General features: G+C 45.8%; 1 pseudogene; it reads right to left on the bottom strand.

Moving 5' to 3' along the window:
- Window positions 1-3,935: 3,935 nt before the first annotated feature.
- Window positions 3,936-12,323, bottom strand: LOC135507173 (N-acetylaspartate synthetase-like; annotated as a pseudogene).
- Window positions 12,324-19,017: the final 6,694 nt, after the last annotated feature.

Here is a 19,017-nt window from a genome sequence, read left to right as displayed (position 1 = left end):
TTGGACTGTTAAAAAAACATAAGGACACTTAACAATGCTCAATCACTACATTGTGTTATGCTTGTCTTAACGACGAACCAATATAGACCGTAATATGATTTATTTTCTTCATTTCATCTGTTATGATTATGTCATTTTATGCATTGTCTGATTCGTATGCAATGTGTTAGAAGCTCTGGGGCGATCAAAATACATACAGGACAACTGGTTTAGAGATATGGAATTTAGGCTTTAAATATGAATGTTTTACCCAATAGGAGCATGTGTTGCTAGTTGGGCAGATTTTGCACCTTTGGGACTATCCCATTGGTTCCTTTGTACTGGTTAAGCTGAATCATGCTAACCTCAAGTTTATTTATCATCCAATATGATTGCGTAGTACCTGTCTTGACTGAATCAAACTGGAGAAGCTAGTTAATAACTTGCTAGCTAGTTAGGCTAATTAAAGCTGCATGTGTTTTCTCGTCCTACAGCTAAAAAATAACAGCAACTCCAATGAGAATATGAATTATTGGATGCTTCAGGATTATGGCAATGAAGCCCTTTATCTACTTCCCCAGAGTCAGATGAACTGGACACCATGTTTATGCCTCTGCATGAAGTTTAAAGGAAGTTGCTTAATAGCTTTATCGCAATTGCTAACTAGTGTTAGCGCAATGACTGGAAGTCTATGGTATCTACTAGCATGCTAGTTTGCATTGGCACGTGAAACTACAGTGCCTTCAGAAAGTTATCACACCCCTTGACTTGTTCCACTTTTTTGTTGTGTTTTAACCAGATTTTTCTATAAATACCTCATTTCTGTACCCCACACATACTATTATATGTAAGGACCCTCAGCCGAGCAGTGAATTTCAAACACAGATTCAACCACAAAGACCCTGGATGTTATCCAATGCCTCCCAAAGAAGGGCACATATTGGTAAATGGGTAAAAAAAAAAGCAGACATTTAATATCCTTTTGAACATGGTTATTACTTGCACTTTGGATGGTGTATCAATAAACCCAGTCACTACAAAGATACAGGCGTCCTTTCTAACTCAGTTGCCGGAGATGAAGGAAACCACTCAGGGATTTCACCATGAGACCAATGGTGACTTTAAAATAGTTACAGAGTTTAATTCCTGTGATAGGAGAATACTGAGGATGGATCAACATCATTGTAGTTACTCCACAATACTAACCTACATGACAGAGTGAAAAGAAGGAAGCCTGTACAGAATAAAAATATTCCAAAACATGTGTTCTGTTTGCAAAAAGGCATTAAAGCAATACTGCAAAACATTTGGCACTTTTTTATTTTTCTTAAAAAATACAGTTGCAACACAAGCGATATTCGTTATTTTCCATTGGTCATTCAAATGTGTTAGCCAGATAGGGTTATCTAGACATGCTGCTAACCTGGTCTAGGGTTATCTAGACATGCTGCTAACCTGGTCTAGGGTTATCTAGACATGCTGCTAACCTGGTCTAGGGTTATCTAGACATGCTGCTAACCTGGTCTAGGGTTATCTAGACATGCTGCTAACCTGGTCTAGGGTTATCTAGACATGCTGCTAACCTGGTCTAGGGTTATCTAGACATGCTGCTAACCTGGTCTAGGGTTATCTAGACATGTTGCTAACCTGGTCTAGGGTTATCTAGACATGTTGCTAACCTGGTCTAGGGTTATCTAGACATGCTGCTAACCTGGTCTAGGGTTATCTAGACATGCTGCTAACCTGGTCTAGGGTTATCTAGACATGCTGCTAACCTGGTCTAGGGTTATCTAGACATGCTGCTAACCTGGTCTAGGGTTATCTAGACATGTTGCTAACCTGGTCTAGGGTTATCTAGACATGCTGCTAACCTGGTCTAGGGTTATCTAGACATGCTGCTAACCTGGTCTAGGGTTATCTAGACATGCTGCTAACCTGGTCTAGGGTTATCTAGACATGCTGCTAACCTGGTCTAGGGTTATCTAGACATGCTGCTAACCTGGTCTAGGGTTATCTAGACATGCTGCTAACCTGGTCTAGGGTTATCTAGACATGCTGCTAACCTGGTCTAGGGTTATCTAGACATGCTGCTAACCTGGTCTGGGGTTATCTAGACATGCTGCTAACCTGGTCTAGGGTTATCTAGACATGCTGCTAACCTGGTCTAGGGTTATCTAGACATGCTGCTAACCTGGTCTAGGGTTATCTAGACATGCTGCTAACCTGGTCTAGGGTTATCTAGACATGCTGCTAACCTGGTCTAGGGTTATCTAGACATGCTGCTAACCTGGTCTAGGGTTATCTAGACATGCTGCTAACCTGGTCTAGGGTTATCTAGACATGCTGCTAACCTGGTCTGGGGTTATCTAGACATGCTGCTAACCTGGTCTAGGGTTATCTAGACATGCTGCTAACCTGGTCTAGGGTTATCTAGACATGCTGCTAACCTGGTCTAGGGTTATCTAGACATGCTGCTAACCTGGTCTAGGGTTATCTAGACATGCTGCTAACCTGGTCTAGGGTTATCTAGACATGCTGCTAACCTGGTCTAGGGTTATCTAGACATGCTGCTAACCTGGTCTAGGGTTATCTAGACATGCTGCTAACCTGGTCTAGGGTTATCTAGACATGCTGCTAACCTGGTCTAGGGTTATCTAGACATGCTGCTAACCTGGTCTAGGGTTATCTAGACATGCTGCTAACCTGGTCTAGGGTTATCTAGACATGCTGCTAACCTGGTCTGGGGTTATGAAATTCTGCAAAATCTGCCAGAATTCACAAAATTTATAACAGATTTACTCCATTCCTCACTCGTACCAGCCAGGATTTCTTCAAAACCAAGGAATTTTTGTAAAGTTAGCGGACTTTGCAACCCTAAGCCTGGCTAAACCAGGATGAATGCTGGACTCAATGTTTCTAAGTGTGTGTGTGTGTGTGTGTGTGTGTGTGTGTGTGTGTGTGTGTGTGTGTGTGCATTTTTAGCTAAGTCAGAAAGCCTTAAGGTGATGCACTCCTGCTCTCTTCCAACGTCCCCTAATGACCTCTTCACTCCCGAAATAGGCCTCCTACACGTGCCTCTCTCATTTCCTCCCTCCCTCTGCCCTCCCATACTAAGGGCCGCATCCCAATTTAAGACATCTATTCCTGTTTTACACACTTCTCAGTAGTTTGTATTCAGACTGATCTAGTTAGTTTGTATTCAGACTGATCTAGTTGGATAGTTGGTATTCAGACTGATCTAGTTGGATAGTTGGTATTCAGACTGATCTAGTTGGATAGTTTTTATTCAGACTGATCTAGTTGGATAGTTTGTATTCAGACTGATCTAGTTGGATAGTTGGTATTCAGACTGATCTAGTTGGATAGTTGGTATTCAGACTGATCTAGTTGGATAGTTTGTATTCAGACTGATCTAGTTGGATAATTGGTATTCAGACTGATCTAGTTGGATAGTTTTTATTCAGACTGATCTAGTTGGATAGTTTTTATTCAGACTGATCTAGTTGGATAGTTTTTATTCAGACTGATCTAGTTGGATAGTATGTATTCAGACTGATCTAGTTGGATAGTTCGTATTCAGACTGATCTAGTTGGATAGTTTTTATTCAGACTGATCTAGTTGGATAGTATGTATTCAGACTGATCTAGTTGGATAGTTCGTATTCAGACTGATCTAGTTAGTTTGTATTCAGACTGATCTAGTTAGTTTTGTATTCAGACTGATCTAGTTAGTTTTGTATTCAGACTGATCTAGTTAGTTTTGTATTCAGACTGATCTAGTTAGTTTGTATTCAGACTGATCTAGTTAGCTAACTTTTCTTTCTTACCATTATCTGGGTATTTGAGTTTCAACCAACACTCAGTTTAGTTCGCTCCGATCATTAAAATCACAATTTAACATGTGACTACCTGGACCTAACATTTTGTTTTTGAAGTATTGAAACCAAACCATATGATTTAAATAAAAGTGAATGTAAGAAGCGCTCATCATTTCAAACAGGTTACATGTAGTATAAAACAGCATATAAACACTCTAAACAGGATACATGTAGTATAAAACAGCATATAAACACTCTAAACAGGATACATGTAGTATAAAACAGCATATAAACACTCTAAACAGGATACATGTAGTATAAAACAGCATATAAACACTAAACAGGATACATGTAGTATAAAACAGCATATAAACACTCTAAACAGGATACATGTAGTATAAAACAGCATATAAACACTCTAAACAGGATACATGTAGTATAAAACAGCATATAAACACTAAATAGGTCAGGCACCAGACGGGAGCCTAAGAAGGAAAGGAAAATAAAAATCCAGCCGATATTATTTCAAGGCTTTAGGCCTTCAAAGAAATACAATGTGAAGCATCTGCTAGTGCGACATACTCGGCTGCTAGGAACATTAAGCACTAAGCATTTAAACAACATTTTGTTGTATCAAATCATTGTAGTCTATAAATTGCACATATAGGCTGTGAATTAAAATTAGAATTACGTAGAATTAAATACAAATTATTTATGCTCAGTATCTTTCAATTCAATTTTAGAAACACAGGTTTGGCCAGTCTGTGTCTTCAGTCTCATGCTGGAGAGCAGACCAGCAGGGGAGAACATCCTCTCCACACTTGCAGAGCCACTGGGGATGATAAACACCCTTTTGGCCACTCTTGCCAGGCTGGGCAGAGATGCAGTTTTTTTTCTATATGTAGGCTTAAACGTTTTCAGGCAAAATAACCCAATCAAAATGGAAAGATTAAAAGTTGTGAATGTGCCTAGAAGTCCAGCATCCCGGAGTCGCCTCTTCACTGTTGACGTTGAGACTGGTGGTTTGTAGGTACTATTTAATGAAGCTGCCAGGTGAGGACTTGTGAGGAGTCTGTCTCTCAAACTAGACACTAATGTACATGTCCTTTTGCTCAGTTGTGCACCGGGGCCTCCCACTCCTCTTTCTATTCTGGTTAGAGCCAGTTTGCGCTGTTCTGTAAAGGGAGTAGTACACAGCGTTGTACAAGATCTTTAGGTTCTTGGAAATTTCTCACATGGAATAGCCTTCATTTCTCAGAACAAGAATAGACTGATGAGTTTCAGAAAAAAAGCCTTTGTTTCTGGCCATTTTGAGCTCTTAATCAAACCCACAAATGCTGATGCTCCAGAAACTCAACTCGTCTAAAGAAGGCCAGTTGTATTGCTTCTTTAATCAAAACAACCGTTTCCAGCTGTGCTAACATAATTGCAAAAGGGTTTTCTAATGATCAATTAGCCTTTTAAAATGATAAATTCATTAGGCCCTAATATATGGATTCCACATGACTGGAATACAGATATGCATCTGTTGGTCACAGGTACCTTTATCAAGGCAGGGGTGTGGATCAGTATCTGGTATGACCACCATTTGCCGTGAAGAGCACACTTTTCCAGTGGCCATCAAAGGTGAGCATTTACCCACTGAAGTTGGTTACGACACCAAACTGCAGTCAGGTCAAGACCCTGGTGAGGACAACGAGGACGCAGATGAGCTTCCCTGAGATGGTTTCTGACAGGTTGTGCAAACCCACACTTTCAGCAGCTGTCCGGGTGGCTGGTCTCAGACAATCCTGCGGGTGAAGAAGCCAGATGTGGAGATCCTGGGCTGGCATGGTTACACGTGGTCTGTGGTTGTGAGGCCAGTTGGATATACTGACAACTTCTCTAAAACAGCTTTGGAGGCGGCTTATGGTAGAGAAATTAACATTAAATTCTCTGGCAACAGCTCTGGTGGACATTCCTGCAGTCAGCATGCGAATTGCATGCACCCTCAAAACTTGAGACATCTAAGGCATTGTGTTGTGTGTCAAAACTGCACATTGGAAACAGGCAGTATGTCTAACTAAAGTTCAGTCACGCTCAAGTCCAACTGAAAGTTTAAGTTGCAGACTGCTGCACAGATGTGCTTCAAAACCCCCTCTCTCAAGCATAACCTGGGGTTATGAATGATCTAGTATTCTGCTACTCCAAAATTCCCTAAAGTTAGAAAACATGTGTCTATAGCTTACTTTCAAATATTTATTATTTTTGTGAAATGATGTGGTCTGCGTGAATGACAGTGCGGGGAATCTTCTTTAGTGAAATAAACCCAAACCTGGACTCGATGTAAAGAAAATGTAGATCTAGAGATCAACTATCTCAGGAATACTGACCTGGGATCCAGTCATTCCTGTCCACATGACCTTATTCATTATGATCAAAGAAGATAAACAGATCCTAGATCAGCACTCCTGCACTGACACGTTTGATAAATATGGGCCCTGGCTTGAGTCTGCTGATGCAACAAAAATATGCATTTTACCTATGATTGCATTTTTCAACAACAACAAAAACTAGAGGAAGAGAGAGAGTAATGTGAAAGACGAAAACAGGAAAGTATGTTGTGGAGGACATGTGTCTATGTGATAAGGCGGAATCCCCCTACCCTTCACTATGTTACTTTAAGTCCGATACCGTTTCTTGTAAAACACATGATTCTGCTTCTCATACAGTAGGCCTTAAAAAATGTTACCTGGCCACTCTACAATAGGCCACCTGGCCACTCTACAATAGGCCACCTGGCCACTCTACAATAGGCCACCTGGCCACTCTACAATAGGCCACCTGGCCACTCTACAATAGGCCACCTGGCCACTCTACAAGAGGCTACCTAGCCACTCTACAAGAGGCTACCTAGCCACTCTACAATAGGCTACCTAGCCACTCTACATGAACCTAGTTACATGAACCTAGGCTAGCTAGGGAACCTACAATAGGCTAGCTAGCCACTCTACATTAACCCATAATAGTCTAAGCCCTGTATTACAATTATTTGGTGAACATTTTTATTTAGCTATTAAACCATACAAATGCATTGAATAACAGAGCCACTACATGGAACAGATAGTTTTCCCCCCTAAAAAAATCTAAAGGAGGTTTGTTCTGATGCGTCTGTCCAATATCTGAGATATATTAGAATGATCAGTAAAAAAACAAAATACATGTATTTAACCCCTTATTTGTCACTAAACAGTCTCCATATATATTTCCATTCATTTTTTCAACTGGTACGAGGGGACCTTCAGACGAGTCTTGTGAGCATTCTAGAGCAAAACAATGGAAATGTCTGTGTCCGTGAGAGTCTCACCTTTCCACAGAGGTGTCACATCAGTGTGTAGCCCAAACTGCTCGGATACTACAGACAGAAGTTGGCAGATGGGCTGTAGAGCAAAACGAGGTCATAGAGCAAAACGAGGTCATAGAGCAAAACGAGGTCATAGAGCAAAACGAGGTCATAGAGCAAAACAAGGTCATAGAGCAAAACGAGGTCATAGAGCAAAACAAGGTCATAGAGCAAAACGAAGAAAGCAATCGTGTTTGTGAGAGTCTCATCGGTGTCAGCTTTCCATCAAGGGGTTATAATAGTTTGTAGGTCAAACCGTTTGGAGGTTACAGGTGATGTTGCGAGAAGACCAATTTCCGGGATGTCTCATGGTCTAACAAATACCTCTCTAGCTCTGTCAACTTTCACCACGGATGCGAAATTATGACATAGGTTGATGAGGTGGATTGAGACGCATCCAATGCAATAAAACATATCTCTAACTTAAACTGACAGATTTTGATGGGGATTTTTGTATTATTCTAATTATATTTTCCACTGGGGCGCGGACATCAACCTTAGGGGGTTTTAACCTAGCGACGCTACAATAGGCTAGCTATTAAACTTAGAATAGGCTAGCTAGCAAACATACAATATGCTAGCTAGGGACTCTACAATAGGCTATAGCCACTCTAAATTAAGCGAGCGACCCTACAATAAGCTATAGCCACTCTACATTTAGCTAGCTACAGTATTTATAGGTTAGCTAGCTACGTTTAAAGAGAGAGCTGAATTTTTGCATGAAATAAAAACTTGTGAATGATGAATGAGTTACCGGATGCTGCCACTCTGACTGCAGGAGGTCAAATGCATTAAAAGGGGAGATGTTTAATGTTGCAACTAGAATAGATTGTGATGTTACTAGCTATGCCTGTCATGGACTGTTCGCTAACACATTTTTGGGGAGCTAAAATCTATTCTAGAACCCTCCTGCTGAACAGGGTTCAACAAGCAGTTAGTGTGTGACTTTCGGTCAAGACACAAACAGGGTTATAAAGTTCAGAACCATGTCTGAACACATAAAGGGACAATCTGAAGTTCAAACAAAAACAAACTGGGCAAACCGCTTAAGGTTGGGGCAGGGGAAATGTAACCAATCAAATTCAGAGACTGGGCTTGAGGTGCACTGACTGACCATCGGGCTATAGATGCAATGACTGACCATCGGGCTATAGATGCAATGACTGACCATCGGCCTATAGATGCAATGACTGACCATCGGGCTATAGATGCAATGACTGACCATCGGGCTATAGATGCAATGACTGACCATCGGGCTATAGATGCAATGACTGACCATCGGGCTATAGATGCAATGACTGACCATCGGGCTATAGATGCAATGACTGACCATCGGGCTATAGATGCAATGACTGACCATCGGGCTATAGGTGCAATGACTGACCATCGGGCTATAGATGCAATGACTGACCATCGGGCTATAGATGCAATGACTGACCATCGGGCTATAGATGCAATGACTGACCATCGGGCTATAGATGCAATGACTGACCATCGGGCTATAGATGCAATGACTGACCATCGGGCTATAGGTGCAATGACTGACCATCGGGCTATAGGTGCAATGACTGACCATCGGGCTATAGATGTAATGACTGACCATCGGGCTATAGGTGCAATGACTGACCATCGGGCTATAGGTGCAATGACTGACCATTGGGCTATAGATGCAATGACTGACCATCGGGCTATAGATGCAATGACTGACCATCGGGCTATAGATGCAATGACTGACCATCCATGACAAGAATTGTAGTTTTTAAGTTAGCATTTTATGTTACATTCTTCCAGAATCAACAGCTAGTATAGAGTATATAATTAATTTAAACATGCAAAAATGAAGTTAGCAATCACAGATTACCCCTTTAATGTTTAAAAGTAATGAATTGACACATTTTGTCATTTAGCCTTCCAATTTTACAAGTTTTGGAATTGTGGATTAGCTGAACATTCAACCATAACTTTTAACCAAAAGTTTACCTTTTACCCCTATAGCTTTTGTGTTTGAGAGAGAGAGGGGAAGTGAAACACTTCTGTGCAGCGTTTTGTAACTTGAACTTGACTAGAACAATTAAAAACTTTTGGACAAATGATAACGGTTTCCTCCCAAAGGCCATTTGTAATGACTTATCACACTACGTGTCTAGCTAACTCCTAAGGCTCATGCTAACACATAGGTTAACTATGTTTCTGTATGAGTTTATGTTTGAAACACTATTCAGTGGTATTGTTTTTTTTGTTTTTTGGAACAACAACAGAGTAAAAAAAAAAAAAAAAAGAGACAATAGACCCATTAAGAAAGTTAAATGGGGAAAAAAAAGTTTTTGGAGTAAATATATTTATTGGTTTATTTTGATTTTGAAAATGTAATGAATTGAAGGTTATTTGTTGATGTAAAAATTGAAATGTACAGATTTGAAGGTTGTATCATTAGATTTTGGGTGTGGTCGCGAGAAATTATTGCGAAAAAAAAAACAAGGTCCCCAGAAAATTCTGTCGGGAAAATTCAAAACTGAAAAAGTTTGAATACCACTTGACTTGACCGTAGGATTTTAACAGTGAGGAGACTGACAAAGTCGATGGTTTCTCTTGTCCAGTGTGAGTATTTTGATTTGCAAGTGAAGATAATAGCCGGCAAAATGTGCAAGTATTTACAAGAATGTCAAATAGAGCATTTCAAACAAACCTGAGCTGCATGCCGACCTATTCCCTGTCCTGTTCCTCAAACAAAGAGTACAGGCTTCTTATAGCAATACCCAAGCCTTCTACATCTGCTCAATTAACATTCAAAGCACATGATATACCCTACAGACATGTTCAGTTAAACATATGTAATAATACAGGCACACATTTCAATTGGAGACGCTGCTATGCTTTAAGCATCAATAACCTGGGATATAAACATGTCCCCCGGAATAAGCTACTAGCGCTTTACCCTGAATAAACCATGCGCTCGAACGCACCCAATTTCCCCACCAATTCTCAGAACAGGAAATGAACAGAACCCTCTTCAAATCACAAGGGGAAACAGGTACGTGTGCGAACAACTCTTTACCTTTAACCTAGCGATTACATACATTACGTTCTGGTGATTTTCTTCCATTCCCTAAATGGGGAAACACGGTGCTCTGAGTTCAGGGTCTCAGGGGGTTGGGTTAGAGTGGTGTGTGTGGTATGTGTGGTGTGTGTGGTGTGTGTGGTGTGCATTCATGTGTGTGTTTGCCGGCATGTGCACTCGTGTGCTGTGCTCCATCCCTGTTCCGCGCCGTGCTCCATCCCTGTTCCGCGCCGTGCTCCATCCCTGTTCCGCGCCGTGCTCCATCCCTGTTCCGCGCCGTGCTCCATCCCTGTTCCGCGCCGTGCTCCATCCCTGTTCCGCGCCGTGCTCCATCCCTGTTCCGCGCCGTGCTCCATCCCTGTTCCGCGCCGTGCTCCATCCCTGTTCCGTGTTCACTGCTGGCTGTGAGTGTTAGTATTGTGAACGGTCATGTCCTTCCGGTAGTGGTGATGACTGACCCGGTAGAAGAGCTGCTCCGGTACCGACCGGCTCACGCCAGGCGTGGCGTATCCCTTGGTGACGCCGACGCATCGGAACCCCAGAGTCTGGTATAGCTGGTGAGCAGCCGGCGAGTAGGCCGTGGTTCCCAAGACGACAGAGAGGTAGCCACGGTCCGCTGCATATTGTAGAACCTTCCGCCCGAGGGCAACGCCAACCCCACGTTGCCGACAGCGCCGGTCCACCGACATGCGATGCAGCTCCACAGTGCCAGATTCCCCCCGCAGGGCACATGCCGCCACTACACCCACCACACTGCCCTTCAGCACTGCAACCCACAGACAGGAGTCTGAGAGAGAAATAAGAGGGGTGGAATTTGGAAATAGTGGGTTATATCAAATAATATCCTAATCCTCCCATTTAATAAAAGCTGATGTCATTGTCTATTGACTTTTATACTTTAAATGGATCCTTTTCTTGAATGAGCCTAATCACTGACTGGTCATCCTGTTGGGGACAAAGACTTCCTATACTTTTATTTTCTATTGATGGGGTAGACCGAAATGAGCCTGGAGTCAGAGGGATCATGGTGACACATCCACAGGCACTGGCCTGTCATTTTGGATGAGTAATTATATTCCAGAATGGAGACAAGAATGAAGCCCTGGTTTTATTTTACCTCCCTGCTCGTTTTTGTTTTTAACCAGGCACGGAATCTTGTGTGCAAATCTATTTTAATAAAATGGATATGTGCAATATAACTAAACTAAAGCCAACTACACTCAAATAAACAAATAAAACGAATGATACATGCATTTTTTTTTTGCTATTCCACCAAGACTATTACCTGGAGTTTTCATGTAATGTCCCTCGATGTCGTCCATATCCGTGAGTTTGGCGCGCTCCAGGTAACCAAGGGCAACTCTCCTGCTGTAGTAGCAGCGCGCACAGGACAGCGAGAGGCACCAAACAAGTCAGCAAGAACGACTTGGTCGCAATAAAACAAACAACTGCAAAAGCCAGGCCGAAATTGAGTAATCTAAATGTTGACATACAATAGTCACAGGAAGGAAATGAGTTGGTACTATCGCAATCGAGCACAAATGATGCATTCTACTGCATTTCCCCAAAAATTATACTAAATAATGCAATCAAATAACACAAACGGTATTGATGAAATGTCCAGATAGCCTACCTGTAAATTATTACATGTATAACACATTCTCCATTGTCAAAGGCACATTTTCCCAGACTAATGCAATCAAACAACAGTGAAAACTAACATTTTGCTGGAATAACAGTCGATATATAAATCTAAATTGATATAAGACCTATTTCCCCCTTACTTGTCATAGCGGCGTACAGGAGCAGGCTCTCAGGGTGATGTTTTAACCCTCGAAACGCGGTATCCGGAACCATCTCCATCAGCCCGTCAATGAATATGCGCTCGACGTCCGGATAGTCAGCGCTTTCGAATTTACGCACAACCACACGGTCCGTTCTAAAGCCATTATTCCCTTTCTGATGGCACTTTCTTGTCACTTGGTTGTTGTTGTCTTCCATGTTATCTCACTCAGAAACTTTGTTGACGTCTCCCTGGGAAAAGAGAACTGACTCCCATAAGTCGTTAAATACTATCACACCTTTTTCTTCGTCTATGAGGTTTAACGGCGGTTGGCATCCAATATGCTGCATTACCGCCACCTACGAGACTGGAGTACAACTCCCTTACACTTGGCATGAAAATTAAAAATGTAATAAATTAAATACCCTACCATCTAACACTACTCACTAATTTCAAAATTATAGAAAACAAAATTACCACCCAACTGCACTAATTAACCGTATTTATTCCTACCTCCTGCCATCACCCTGAAAGGATGGGACACCACCAGGTTAACACACCCTGTAACTCTTCTGATGTCAAGTCTCTCACACCCAAACACCTCTCTACAGCTGGGACACCACCACATAACACACCCTGTAACTCTGCTGATGTCAAGTCTCTCACACCCAAACACCTCTCTACAGCTGGGACACCACCACTTAACACACCCTGTAACTCTTCTGATGTCAAGTCTCTCACACCCAAACACCTCTCTACAGCTGGGACACCACCACTTAACACACCCTGTAACTCTTCTGATGTCAAGTCTCTCACACCCAAACACCTCTCTACAGCTGGGACACCACCACTTAACACACCCTGTAACTCTTCTGATGTCAAGTCTCTCACACCCAAATACCTCTCTACAGCTGGGACACCACCACTTAACACACCCTGTAACTCTTCTGATGTCAAGTCTCTCACACCCAAACACCTCTCTACAGCTGGGACACCGCCACTTAACACACCCTGTAACTCTTATGATGTCAAGTATCTCACACCCAAACACCTCTCTACAGCTGGGACACCACCACTTAACACACCCTGTAACTCTTATGATGTCAAGTATCTCACACCCAAACACCTCTGTACAGCTGCCACCACAACCTCTATTTCCTGCGACTTCGTTCCTTCCCTGCAGTACAGTTGATAACCATTTATCAGCTATAAATCCAATCTTACTGAAACATATATCACTTTTTGGTTTATCCCTCTGTAATGGTACAGATCTACTAGTCACACCACTCCTCTCAGTCCCCCCTCTGTACTGGTACAGATCTACTAGTCACACCACTCCTCTCAGTCCCCCCTCTGTACTGGTACAGATCTACTAGTCACACCACTCCTCTCAGTCCCCCCTCTGTACTGGTACAGATCTACTAGTCACACCACTCCTCTCAGGACCCCTCCCTCTGTACTGGTACAGATCTACTAGTCACACCACTCCTCTCAGTCCCTCCCTCTGTACTGGTACAGATCTACTAGTCACACCACTCCTCTCAGTCCCCCCTCTGTACTGGTACAGATCTACTAGTCACACCACTCCTCTCAGTCCCCCCTCTGTACTGGTACAGATCTACTAGTCACACCACTCCTCTCAGTCCCCCCTCTGTACTGGTACAGATCTACTAGTCACACCACTCCTCTCAGGACCCCTCCCTCTGTACTGGTACAGATCTACTAGTCACACCACTCCTCTCAGTCCCTCCCTCTGTACTGGTACAGATCTACTAGTCACAACACTCCTCTCAGTCCCTCCCTCTGTACTGGTACAGATCTACTAGTCACACCACTCCTCTCAGTCCCTCCCTCTGTACTGGTACAGATCTACTAGTCACACCACTCCTCTCAGTCCCTCCCTCTGTACTGGTACAGATCTACTAGTCACACCACTCCTCTCAGTCCCTCCCTCTGTACTGGTACAGATCTACTAGTCACACCACTCCTCTCAGTCCCTCCCTCTGTACTGTTACAGATCTACTAGTCACACCACTCCTCTCAGTCCCTCCCTCTGTACTGGTACAGATCTACTAGTCACACCACTCCTCTCAGTCCCTCCCTCTGTACTGGTACAGATCTACTAGTCACACCACTCCTCTCAGTCCCTCCCTCTGTACTGGTACAGATCTACTAGTCACACCACTCCTCTCAGTCCCTCCCTCTGTACTGGTACAGATCTACTAGTCACACCACCCCTCTCAAGACCCCTCCCTCTGTACTGGTACAGATCTACTAGTCACACCACTCCTCTCAGGACCCCTCCCTCTGTACTGGTACAGATCTACTAGTCACACCACTCCTCTCAGTCCCTCCCTCTGTACTGGTACAGATCTACTAGTCACACCACTCCTCTCAGTCCCTCCCTCTGTACTGGTACAGATCTACTAGTCACACCACTCCTCTCAGTCCCTCCCTCTGTACTGGTACAGATCTACTACTCACACCACTCCTCTCAGGACCCCTCCCTCTGTACTGGTACAGATCTACTAGTCACACCACTCCTCTCAGTCCCTCCCTCTGTACTGGTACAGATCTACTAGTCACACCACTCCTCTCAGTCCCTCCCTCTGTACTGGTACAGATCTACTAGTCACACCACTCCTCTCAGTCCCTCCCTCTGTACTGGTACAGATCTACTAGTCACAACACTCCTCTCAGTCCCTCCCTCTGTACTGGTACAGATCTACTAGTCACACCACTCCTCTCAGTCCCTCCCTCTGTACTGGTACAGATCTACTAGTCACACCACTCCTCTCAGTCCCTCCCTCTGTACTGGTACAGATCTACTAGTCACACCACTCCTCTCAGGATCCCTCCACCTTAACCCATCTTCCTCTACTTTCTTCACTGCCTCAGCATAGGACAACTTCTGCACTAATAGAACCCTGGAAACCTCAACCTGCCTCTCACGCAAAGAACATTTCTGATCCCCAGCTCCAAATCTGTCATTCTGCCCCTGGACAAGGCAGTTAACCCACTGTTCCCCCGGTAGGCCGTCATTGTAAATAAGAATTAGCTCTTAACTGACTTGCCTAGTTAAATGAAGGTTAAATTTAAAAAATATAAAAAAATGGGCCCCCTACAATTAACACTTTCCACTACTTTCTCCGATGCTACACGTTCCTCTGTCTCATGCCCCTCTGCACACTTCTCACACCTAGGACCCTCCCTCCTACACACTGCTGTCTCATGCCCTTCTGCACACTTCTCACACCTAGGACCCTCCCTCCTACACACTGCTGTCTCATGCCCTTCTGCACACTTCTCACACCTAGGACCCTCCCTCCTACACACTGCTGTCTCATGCCCCTCTGCACACTTCTCACACCTAGGACCCTCCCTCCTACACACTGCTGTCTCATGCCCTTCTGCACACTTCTCACACCTAGGACCCTCCCTCCTACACACTGCTGTCTCATGCCCTTCTCACACCTAGGACCCTCCCTCCTACACACTGCTGCCACATGCCCTTCTGCACACTTCTCACACCTAGGACCCTCCCTCCTACACACTGCTGTCTCATGCCCTTCTCACACCTAGGACCCTCCCTCCTACACACTGCTGCCACATGCCCTTCTGCACACTTCTCACACCTAGGACCCTCCCTCCTACACACTGCTGTCTCATGCCCTTCTCACACCTAGGACCCTCCCTCCTACACACTGCTGTCTCATGCCCTTCTCACACCTAGGACCCTCCCTCCTACACACTGCTGCCACATGCCCTTCTGCACACTTCTCACACCTAGGACCCTCCCTCCTACACACTGCTGTCTCATGCCCTTCTCACACCTAGGACCCTCCCTCCTACACACTGCTGCCACATGCCCTTCTCACACCTAGGACCCTCCCTCCTACACACTGCTGTCTCATGCCCTTCTCACACCTAGGACCCTCCCTCCTACACACTGCTGTCTCATGCCCTTCTCACACCTAGGACCCTCCCTCCTACACACTGCTGTCACATGCCCTTCTCACACCTAGGACCCTCCCTCCTACACACTGCTGTCTCATGCCCTTCTCACACCTAGGACCCTCCCTCCTACACACTGCTGCCACATGCCCTTCTGCACACTTCTCACACCTAGGACCCTCCCTCCTACACACTGCTGTCTCATGCCCTTCTCACACCTAGGACCCTCCCTCCTACACACTGCTGTCTCATGCCCTTCTCACACCTAGGACCCTCCCTCCTACACACTGCTGTCTCATGCCCTTCTCACACCTAGGACCCTCCCTCCTACACACTGCTGTCTCATGCCCTTCTCACACCTAGGACCCTCCCTCCTACACACTGCTGTCTCATGCCCTTCTCACACCTAGGACCCTCCCTCCTACACACTGCTGTCTCATGCCCTTCTCACACCTAGGACCCTCCCTCCTACACACTGCTGTCTCATGCCCTTCTCACACCTAGGACCCTCCCTCCTACACACTGCTGCCACATGCCCTTCTCACACCTAGGACCCTCCCTCCTACACACTGCTGTCTCATGCCCTTCTCACACCTAGGACCCTCCCTCCTACACACTGCTGTCTCATGCCCTTCTCACACCTAGGACCCTCCCTCCTACACACTGCTGTCACATGCCCTTCTCACACCTAGGACCCTCCCTCCTACACACTGCTGTCTCATGCCCTTCTCACACCTAGGACCCTCCCTCCTACACACTGCTGTCACATGCCCTTCTCACACCTAGGACCCTCCCTCCTACACACTGCTGTCTCATGCCCTTCTCACACCTAGGACCCTCCCTCCTACACACTGCTGTCTCATGCCCTTCTCACACCTAGGACCCTCCCTCCTACACACTGCTGTCTCATGCCCTTCTCACACCTAGGACCCTCCCTCCTACACACTGCTGTCTCCCTTTTTCCCCATTATCCCCTGTGCATTTATACCTGTGTTTTCTGTTTGTCTGTTGACAGTTTGTCAAGTCTACCAGTGGTTTCCCTGTTCTCCTGGTTTCCTCTCTAGTCCCTGTTCTGACTGTTCTGCCTGCCGTTCTGTACCTTGTGACACCGCCCTGGATTACTGACCTCTACCTGCCCTGACCCTGACCCTGTCTGCAGTTCTGTACCTTGTGACACCGCCCTGGATTACTGACCTCTACCTGCCCTGACCCTGACCCTGCCTGCAGTTCTGTACCTTGTAACACTGCCCAGGATTACTGACCTCTACCTGCCCTGACCCTGACCCTGCCTGCAGTTCTGTACCTTGTAACACTGCCCTGGATTACTGACCTCTACCTGCCCTGACCCTGACCCTGCCTGCAGTTCTGTACCTTGTAACACTGCCCTGGATTACTGACCTCTACCTGCCCTGACCCTGACCCTGTCTGCAGTTCTGTACCTTGTGACACCGCCCTGGATTACTGACCTCTACCTGCCCTGACCCTGACCCTGCCTGCAGTTCTGTACCTTGTAACACTGCCCTGGATTACTGACCTCTACCTGCCCTGACCCTGACCCTGCCTGCAGTTCTGTACCTTGTAACACTGCCCTGGATTACTGACCTCTACCTGCCCTGACCCTGACCCTGCCTGTAGTTCTGTACCTTGTAACACTGCCCAGGATTACTGACCTCTACCTGCCCTGACCCTGACCCTGCCTGCAGTTCTGTACCTTGTAACACTGCCCTGGATTACTGACCTCTACCTGCCCTGACCCTGACCCTGTCTGCAGTTCTGTACCTTGTAACACTGCCCTGGATTACTGACCTCTACCTGACCTGACCCTGACCCTGTCTGCAGTTCTGTACCTTGTAACACTGCCCTGGATTACTGACCTCTACCTGCCCTGACCCTGACCCTGTCTGCAGTTCTGTACCTTGTGACACCGCCCTGGATTACTGACCTCTACCTGCCCTGACCCTGACCCTGTCTGCAGTTCTGTACCTTGTGACACCGCCCTGGATTACTGACCTCTACCTGCCCTGACCCTGACCCTGCCTGCAGTTCTGTACCTTGTAACACTGCCCTGGATTACTGACCTCTACCTGCCCTGACCCTGACCCTGCCTGCAGTTCTGTACCTTGTAACACTGCCCTGGATTACTGACCTCTACCTGCCCTGACCCTGACCCTGTCTGCAGTTCTGTACCTTGTAACACTGCCCAGGATTACTGACCTCTACCTGCCCTGACCCTGACCCTGTCTGCAGTTCTGTACCTTGTAACACCGCCCTGGATTACTGACCTCTACCTGCCCTGACCCTGACCCTGTCTGCAGTTCTGTACCTTGTGACACCGCCCTGGATTACTGACCTCTACCTGCCCTGACCCTGACCCTGTCTGCAGTTCTGTACCTTGTAACACTGCCCTGGATTACTGACCTCTACCTGCCCTGACCCTGACCCTGTCTGCAGTTCTGTACCTTGTAACACTGCCCTGGATTACTGACCTCTACCTGCCCTGACCCTGACCCTGTCTGCAGTTCTGTACCTTGTAACACTGCCCTGGATTACTGACCTCTACCTGCCCTGACCCTGACCCTGCCTGCAGTTCTGTACCTTGTAACACCGCCCTGGATTACTGACCTCTACCTGCCCTGACCCTGACCCTGTCTGCAGTTCTGTACCTTGTAACACTGCCCTGGATTACTGACCTCTACCTGCCCTGACCCTGACCCTGCCTGCAGTTCTGTACCTTGTAACACTGCCCTGGATTACTGACCTCTACCTGCCCTGACCCTGACCCTGCCTGCAGTTCTGTACCTTGTAACACTGCCCTGGATTACTGACCTCTGCCTGCCCTGACCCTGACCCTGCCTGCAGTTCTGTACCTTGTAACACTGCCCTGGATTACTGACCTCTACCTGCCCTGACCCTGACCCTGCCTGCCCTGACCCTGCCTGCAGTTCTGTACCTTGTGACACCGCCCTGGATTACTGACCTCTACCTGCCCTGACCCTGACCCTGCCTGCAGTTCTGTACCTTGTAACACTGCCCTGGATTACTG

Source organism: Oncorhynchus masou, chromosome 20, assembly GCF_036934945.1.
Source record: "Oncorhynchus masou masou isolate Uvic2021 chromosome 20, UVic_Omas_1.1, whole genome shotgun sequence".
Taxonomy (NCBI): Eukaryota; Metazoa; Chordata; class Actinopteri; order Salmoniformes; family Salmonidae; genus Oncorhynchus; species Oncorhynchus masou.
This window is presented reverse-complemented; position numbering and strand designations above follow the sequence as displayed.